Genomic DNA, 9,447 nt, shown 5'->3' on the forward strand with positions numbered 1-9,447 from the left:
AAGAGATATAGAACTATTACAGCATAGATAGAGAGGGTGAAGATGGAGAAAAGAGAGAGAGGGATTACAGCGCATAGAGATAAAGAGATTTAGAATTATCACAGCATAGATAGAGAGAAAAAGTGGTGGAGGGAGAGAAAGAAAGAAAATAGAGGGATGGAGAGAGATTACAACATATAGAGAAATAGAGAGAGAGTTTATACCATAGAGAGGGAGGGGAAGAGGGGTAGAGGCAGAGGATAGAACAAATAGATTTAAGAGAGAAAGAAAGATGATAGAATATAGACAAACAGAGAGAAGAGATTGCAGCATGATACAAATAGTGATTTCAATGCAAAGGTATATATGAAGTGCAAAAGGTGAGATGTGTGCTTTGACAGAGCACAGAAGATGAAGTGAGTTTGGAGGAGGACTAGAGGGCTCCCCGCCACCCCACAGTGGATAAAGCACTGGAGTATTTTAGGATCCCGCTCTCTGTACTGTAATCCTCTCTCCTCCCCTCTCCCTCATCCTGCTCAACCCCCTCTCTTCTCCTCTTTCAAATGCACACTAATCCATTACTGTTTCTCTAACGGGCCTGTCATCTATTTTGTCCCTGCCTATCCACCACCTCCTCTCATCGACTCTGTCCATTCATTCACACCAATAGATGAGTGAGCCAAACTCCAGCACAGCCACGCGGAAATCCTTTTTCACCTCACTGGCCAGGCTACGCCTCTCCTCCACAGCCAAAGGGTTTATGGGTCATCTTAGAAACAGGAATGAGAGTTGGGTGGTGCATGCTTTGGAGGGGAGCCTAGCGATTTCCGTTAGCAGCTGTCGGTCTCCAAGATATCAGCAATGAGTTTTCCTGAGATTCATATGGGTTTTATCCTTGTCAAAACGATCCATATTATTTTTATATTGATGATCTCGTGTGGTGTGTTGGGATGGAAAGCAAACAATTAAAAATGACATTTACAATGATGACATCTGTGCCCCTCTACCACGGTTTTTATTTTACCTTTATTTAACTAGGCAAGTCAGTTAAGAACAAATTCTTATTTATGATGACAGCCTACCCTGATGAAGCTGGGTCACGCCCTATCACGGCCAGATGTAAAGCAGCCTGGATTTGAACCAGGTACTGCAGTTACGCCTCTTGCACTGAGATGGACCACCACGCCACTCGGGAGCCTGACCCCCAGACTTATTTGTGTGGCAGGCCGTGTGTCAGTTTGCTTCTGCTCCATTTTGATCAACATCAAAACGAACATTTACTATACATGGGACTGACTGTTTGCTATGAGAAGAGTAATAAGAAAAATACAGAATAAAAAATACAAGTCTTTTGAGGGTCTGGGAATTCTTCCATTTCCTAAATTGGTGGTGAGATTGGTGGTAAAATGTCCATTATTTGTTGGTTGAAATGACTGTCTCTTCCAAATGGTAAACCTCTGGTTAGGCCTTCCATTGTCTCAGTCTTTTTTAACTCAACATATTGACTCATTGACTAACCCCTTGTTATTTTCAATATTTCTTTCTAACTTTCTTTCCAGTGCTATCTAATGGCCATGTCATTAATAAACAAATGTGGCGCTATCAACCTATAGTATTGAAATAGCATTTTAAAGAGATATTGGGCACACAAATTCCATTATAAGTTGAAGTCTTTCTGGGCAGTTATTCTCCTTTCTCCTACCTCTGGGTTCCCTCAAATTATAATATTGCCTAACATCCAACAAGGTACCCAGGCATCCACTCTGTCAAAAACCAGAGAGAAGAAGTCAATGAGGAGGTCAAGTTTAAGGGCTACAATGAAATGGGCAAGTACCAGGAAATATGTCAGCCATCCCAGGGGTCAGAGGTCATGCTTTAGGCAGGGGGCCAGGGAGTTGATCTTGCAATAGAGTACTGTGGAGAAAAAGAGAGAGGGAGGTAGAAAGGAAGGGAGAAAAAAATGAAAGCGTTAGAGAGTGAAGAGAGAAAACCGAGTGGACAGCCTGTTGCTCTGAAGAAGATACTGAAGCGCGATCTCCTCTTTCCTGCAGGTTTCCATGACAATGGCCAGGGCACCGACCCTGTGGCCTGGCAGTAATGAATCATCTGGCTCGAAGGTCATCTAGCTGAGATAGCCATGTTTGTTTTCCTATCCTCAGAACAGATTACATTTTTATGAAATGCCAATGCCATTTATCTTCCTCTCTGCCAGCTGCCAGCTACAGATGAGAACAATAACTAAACTGACTGACAAAGAGCAAGACACACACTTGCTATTGACTCACTGCATTAACACACAGGCAAACGGGCTCACCCATACAATGAACAGAAATATTACACTGAAAACAGATGTTAAAAATATAATTACAAATTTAAATGAAAATATACATTGGATTTTGTTGTACAGTACAAGTTACAAAGAGTAGGCCTCTGTATGATTTCTTAGCACTTTCTTAATTTTTTGTTGTTGTTCAATGGAGGCTTGTCCTGATCCATCCATGACAAAGCGCTGGCAATGGCCTCATGGTAACATGGTGATGGGAATTTGTTTATCTCAGATGACTCAGCATGATATGACATTTATGACTGACCCACTTACCAAGATGACATTCATACTCACTGTGAAACATACCGCAAAAAAACACATTTACAGTGCCTTGCAAAAGTATTCAGACCCCTTGTATTTCTTCACATTTTATTGTGTTACAAAGTGGGATTAAAATGGATTTAATTGTCATTTTTTGTCAACAGTCAACACAAAATACTCTAATGTCAAAGTGGAAGAAAAATGATAAAAAATAATAAAATACTAAATCCATAACTATACTCAACAAAAAAATATAATCACAACATATAAAGTGAGTCCCATGTTTCATGAGCTAAAATAAAAGATCCCAAAAATGTTCCATACGCACAAAAAGTTTTTTTCTCTAAAATGTTGTGCACAAAATTGCCAAGATAATCGATCCACCTGACAGGTGTGACACATCAAAAAGCTGATTAAACAGCATGATCATTACACAGGTGCACCTTGTGCTGGGGGACAATAAAATACCATTCTAAAATGTGCAGTTTTGTCAAACAACACAATACCACAGATGTCTCAAGTTTTGAGGGAGGGTGCAATTGGCATTCTGACTGCAGGAATGTCCACCAGACCTTTTGCCAGAGAATTTTATATTAATTTCTCAACCATGCGGCCCCCTCTAATGTCGTTTTAGATAATTTGGCAGTACGTCCAACCGGCCTCACAAATGCAGACCACATGTAACCACACCAGCCCAGAACCTCCACATCCGGCTTCTTCACCTGTGGGATCGTCTGAGACCAGCCACCCAGACAGCTGTTGAAACTGAAGAGTATTTCTGTCTGTTATAAAGACCTTTTGTTGGTAAAAATAAAATTTGATATGCTGGGCCTGACTCCCAAGTGGGTGGGCCTATGCCCTCCCAGGTCCACTCATGGCTGCGCACCTGCCCAGTTATGTAAAATCCATAGAATAGAGCCTAATAAATTTATTTCAATTGATAAATGTCCTTATATGAATTGTAACTCAGTAAAATGTAGGAAATTGTTGCATGTTGCGTTTATATTTTAGTTCAGTATAAAATATACTATTCAGCCCCTTTGTTTAGGCAAGCCTAAATTAGTTCAGAAGTGAGATTTGGCTTAACAAATCACATAATAAGTTACATGGACTCCCTCTGTGTGAAATAATAGGGGTTGAGATAATAAATTAAAAAATTATGGGCAAATATTGCACAATTCCAGGTGTGCAAAGCTCTTATAGATTTACCCAAGAAGACTCATAGCTGTAATAGATGCCGAAGGTGTCTCTAACATGTACTGACTCAGGCAGCTGAATACTTAAGCAAAGACTATTAGTATTTGATTTTTTACGACAGTCCATCATTACTTGAAGACATGAAGGTCAGTCAATCCGGAAATTTTCAAGAGCTTTGAAAGTCTCTTCAGGTGCTGTCGCAAAAAACATCAAGAGCTATGATGAAACTGGCTCTCATGAGGTACGCCACAGAAAATGAAGACCCAGAGTTACCTCTGCTGCAGGGGATAAGTTTATTAGAGTTACCAGCCTCAGAAATTGCAGGCCATATCAGTGTCTACATGTGTGAAAACTGCTGTTTCTATGATCTGTGATTGAAATGATAAGAAGTTGAAGTTGGAAGTTTACATAGACCTTAGTCAAATCATTTAAACATTTGAACTCAGTTTTTCACAATTCCTGATATGAAATCCTAGTAAAAGTCCCTGTCTTAGGTCAGTTAGGATCACCACTTTATTTTAAGAATGTGAAATGTCAGAATAATAGTAGAGAGAATTATTTTTCAGCTTTTCTTTCTTTCATCACATTCCCAGTGGGTCAGAGGTTTACATACACTCAATTAGTATTTGGTAGCATTGCCTTTAAATTGTTTAACTTGATTCAAACATTTCGGGTAGCCTTCCACAAGCTTCCCACAATAAGTTGGGTGAATTTTGGCCCATTCTTGATGACAGAGCTGGTGTAACTGAGTCAGGTTTGTAGGCCTCCTTGCTCGCACACACTTTTTCAGTTCTGCCCACCTCTATGGGATTGAGGTCAGGGCTTTGTGATGGCCACTCCAATACCTTGACTTTGTTGTCCTTAAGCCGTTTTGCCACAACTTTGGAAGTATGCTTGGGGTCATTGTCCATTTGGAAGACCCATTTACGACAAAGCTTTAACTTCCTGGCTGATGTCTTGAGAAGTTGCTTCAATATATCTACATAATTTTCCTTCCTTATGAAGCCATCTATTTTGTGAAGTGCACCAGTCCCTCCTGCAGCAATGCACCCCCACAACATGATGCTGTCACCCCCGTGCTTCACGGTTGGGATTGTGTTTTTCGGCTTGCAAGCCACCCCCTTTTTCCTCCAAACATAACTATGGTCATTATGGCCAAACAGTTATTTTTTTTCCAAAAAGTACAATCTTTGTCTCCATGTGCAGTTACAAACCATAGTCTGGATTTTTTATGGCGGGTTTTGGAGCAGTGGCTTCTTCTTTGCTGGAATTGATTTGCACCTTTCACACCAAAGTACGTTCATCTCTAGGAGACAGAACGCGTCTCCTTCCTGAGCGGTATGACGGCTGCATGGTCCCATGGTGTTTATACTTGCGTACCATTGTTTGTACAGATGATCGTGGTACCTTCAGGCGTTTGGGAATTGCTCCTAAGGATGAACCAGACATGTGGAGGTCTAAAAAATGTTTCTGAGGTCTTGGCTGATTTCTTTTGATTTTCCCATGATGTCAAGCGAAGAGTCACTGAGTTTGTAGATAGGCCTTGAAATACATCCACAGGTACACCTCCAATTGACTCAAATTATGTCAATTAGCCTATCAGAAGCTTCAAAAACCATGGCATAATTTTCTGGAATTTTCCAAGCTGTTTAAAGGCATAGTCAACTTCATGTATGTAAACTTCTGACCCACTGGAATTATGATTGATTATGAATTATAAGTAAAATAATCTGTCTGTAAACAATTGTTGGAAAAATTACTTGTGTCATGCACAAAGTAGATGTCCTAACTGACTTAATGTGTGGAGTGGTAGAAAAATTAGTTTTAATGACTCCAACAGAAGTGTATATAAACTTCCGACTTCATCTGTATATAAAAATATGTTTGATCTAAATCTACATAGTATTTTCTTGTTCCCCACTCATAGTGTTTCAAAATAGCTGTTTATAAAATGTTTTGAACTTTTGATGATGTCATTGGGTAGAACATAAACAAGTTATTTTGTCTACAAAATCTTGTCAATTGAATTGTTTCACATTTTAGTCATTTAGCAGACACTCTTATCCAGAGCGACTTACAGTAGGGAGTGCAAACCCTTTCATACATTCTCATACTGGTCCCCTGTGGGAATCGAACCCACAACTCTGGTGTTGCAAGTGCCATGCTCTAGCACACAGGACCCACTGTTGATGGGTTAACCTGGCCACTCACATCCTCTCTATCCCCTTATTACAACGTGGTATCCAAACCACAAAGATATCCTGTCAAGTAAGCATATGAGACTGCAGCAATGTCATATCACTGTACATGTAGCCTCATTTAGCCTTATTTAAAGTAGTCTAGTTTCTAACTACATACACACTTCCTCTTTTTATTCTAATTGTTCTGTTTCTTAGTTGCTATGTCATGTCTTCTATCATATTCTTTGTGGCTCAAGGATTGTTGTAGTCTTCACAGCATTTTGAGTGTGTTGTGCTACAGGGCCCCAAATGCAGTAGTCGGGCCCTGCCACACGCATGCACACACGCACACACACATACTACACACACACAAAATAATTTCTGAATCACCAGTCTGCACAATTGTTCAGGAAATAATTACACTGTCATTCCCCACAAAATTGTATACACAGCAAGTCCAACAGGAAAAAACACAGACTCCCAGTAATTTGAAACAGATTGTAGACTTAGACAGACTTTACCAGATGGAAATTCATGTACTGTACTTGCAATGAAAGGTTGATTTAGTGTGTTAGCTCCTATGTTTGCTACCTTACATAGGTATGTATGTGTAACGGGGTTTGCAGTGAGTGGTATAGGAGACAAGGGCTGGTGGACTTCAGGAGACACCATGTCCTGCTTTCCAAACTCAGTGGAAAAGCATGAAAGGGAGTGGAAGTGTGGTCTCACACAGGAGAGGGAGGAGAGGGGACAGGAACAGGGAGGGCGGGGAGGGGACAGGAACAGAGAGGGAGGGGGACTGCTGCTCTGACCTACTTACAGCAACAGTGCAGTGAGAGGAAATTCACCATACTGCTGCACCATCCCTCTGTCTCTAACACACACACACACACACACACACACACACACACACACACACACACACACACACACACACACACACACACACACACACACACACACACACACACACACACACACACACACACACACACACACACACACACACACCAATGGTCAATGGATGGACACAATAGCTTTCTGAAACTGGGTTATAAAAGTAATCAGTGAATCTGATTTTCCAAGGTTGTTGTTGTAGGAACATGCACAGCTGCAAAAGCAATTCTAGATGTGTTGAAATCATTATTCTCTGACCCCTTTAACGTTTAAGGGTAATTACATTTCTATAATTTATGTTTCTCGATTCAATTGTGGTAATTATACTATTATTTGAATAAGTCCCACCTAAACTGTTCTCTTTTTCTAGGATTTTTGTCTGTCAATTGAAGATACAATTATATTACTAAAACAATTGTGTAGGGTATGTAATTTCCTGCTAATAAATTTGTTGATTATTTTCAGAAATTTCCCCAGATGGTTTAATTTAATCCTCGTGGGGAGATTTAATTTAGAACTAGATTAGATCTCCAGTGACACAATGGCCACTTTATTGTCTTTTTCATTATTTGCATCCAGCCAACAGGTACCTGTAGACAAGAGGGATCTCCATTTATTTTATTTCTCCCTTGAACTCAATGCTCCCATTCTGTAATAAACATACTTGACGTTCCAGTTCTATATGGTACTTGACCTCTTTTATTACCTTTCTCATTCACTGCATCTAAGAAGACACCTGTCGGGATCTGTATTTCTGACACAGAAATCCATGGCATACTTTTATTTACTTCCAATGCTATATGTTCTCACTGTTTGACACTTATTTTGTCTTTTCACTTTTATCTTTATTTTCTGCTTGCCTTTTATCAAGTGGTGTACACTGTGCTGTGTAGTCTACACTGTTATATAGTCTGTGACGTGCAGTTCAATCAAGGGACATTTTCCAAAGAGCACTGGTGGTTTGAGCTCTCTAGAGGATGTAAGCATTACTTATATTATCAGTGTGTGTAGAATTTCATCTTATGCAACGCCTTCTAAATAAACAATCAATTAGTGTGGCTCGATGCAAGCCTTGCCAGAAGCTCTGAATAATACATTGGTGTTGTCAGAGAATAGCTTGGATAACCAGGATGAGGATTACCTTATTTATCAAGCATCATCCTGAGGCCCTATAATAACCCCATTCACTCTCATTCCCTCTGAAGCCCCATTTATACCTGGTTCTAACATACCTCCTTTGCCCTGATCTTGTCCACATTCTAATTGTGCCCACATTTTTAGACAGGTGTAGACAATTAAAAGACACATTGTGATCTGATTGTGATTAGATTTCCCTGACCAACACGATGGTAGTCAGACAGGCATTGTGTCTGGATACATTATCTTACAAGTGTGGTCGGATCTGGACAGTGAAACCATTTAAATCTTAATTTGTCCTGCCTCTAAAATCATTGACAGGTGACGCCATTGACTCATATTTGTCAAATAATTTGCATACAGGGAGAGACGAGGATATCTGGTCACAATGCAGATACAGTAGATGGATGAGAGACACATTTTACTACCATGTGTAGATTAAATGGCTACAATGTGGGCAAAATCAGAATGTGGATAACTTTAGGACAAAGGATGCATGTTAGCCCCGGCTATAAATAAGGCTTTAGTTCCTCTACAATGTATAACATAAAACAGATAATATTCAATATTATGTGAAATGTAGCACAGTCCGAACAGGCTGGTACTTAGCAATGAGAACACACAAGACAACAAGGGCTGCACTGTTGTGTCTGTTATGTTGTGTTTAGAGGCCTTGTGATTATTAGGAATCTTGTGATCAGACCTTGTGATCGGTTTTACTGTTTGTGACTAAATGCAGTGAGCGTACAAATCGAGAAAGACTCTATGTCATTCATCTTCGATGGTAGAGGAGAGGGGAGTGAGGGTATGAAAGGGCAAACCTCAATTCTTCAGCCTGGTCTCATAGACTAGACATAGTAAACAAAAATCCGGGACACTCAAATTAGTATGACATGTTAGGTTTGGTATGGTTACATAAGACAGAAGGTTACTTAAGGCAATAACAAATGGAAGGTGGTCGGTCGGGTTGCATGTTTAAATCTTATCACGTACAACTTTAGCATTTTAGATAATTAGGAACTACTTACTAGGTTTTAGCTACTTTGCAACTACTTAGCATGTTAGCTAACCCTTCCCCTAACCCTAACCGTAACCTTAAACGTAACCCTAGCCTAGCTAACGTTAGCCACCAAGCTAACGTTAATGTTAGCCACATAGCTAATGTTAGTGTTTGTCATATAGCTAACCTTAGTGTTAGCCCCTTAGCCATCTAGCTAACGTTTGCCACAACAAATTGCAATTTGGAACATATTATAAGTATAGCAAATTCGTAACATATTGTACGAATTGCAATTCATAACATATCATAAAAATTGTTATTCGTAACATATCATACAAAATGGAGGATGGACATCCACAAATTAATACATACTATACCAAACGTAACATATCATACTAATTTAGGAATCTCTGATTTTCGTTTACTATGTTATGTCTACCCCTGAGTCCAGGTTGATGGCTTCCACAGGT

The sequence above is a fragment of the Oncorhynchus mykiss genome, chromosome 5, assembly GCF_013265735.2.
Source record: "Oncorhynchus mykiss isolate Arlee chromosome 5, USDA_OmykA_1.1, whole genome shotgun sequence".
In the NCBI taxonomy this organism is placed as follows: Eukaryota; Metazoa; Chordata; class Actinopteri; order Salmoniformes; family Salmonidae; genus Oncorhynchus; species Oncorhynchus mykiss.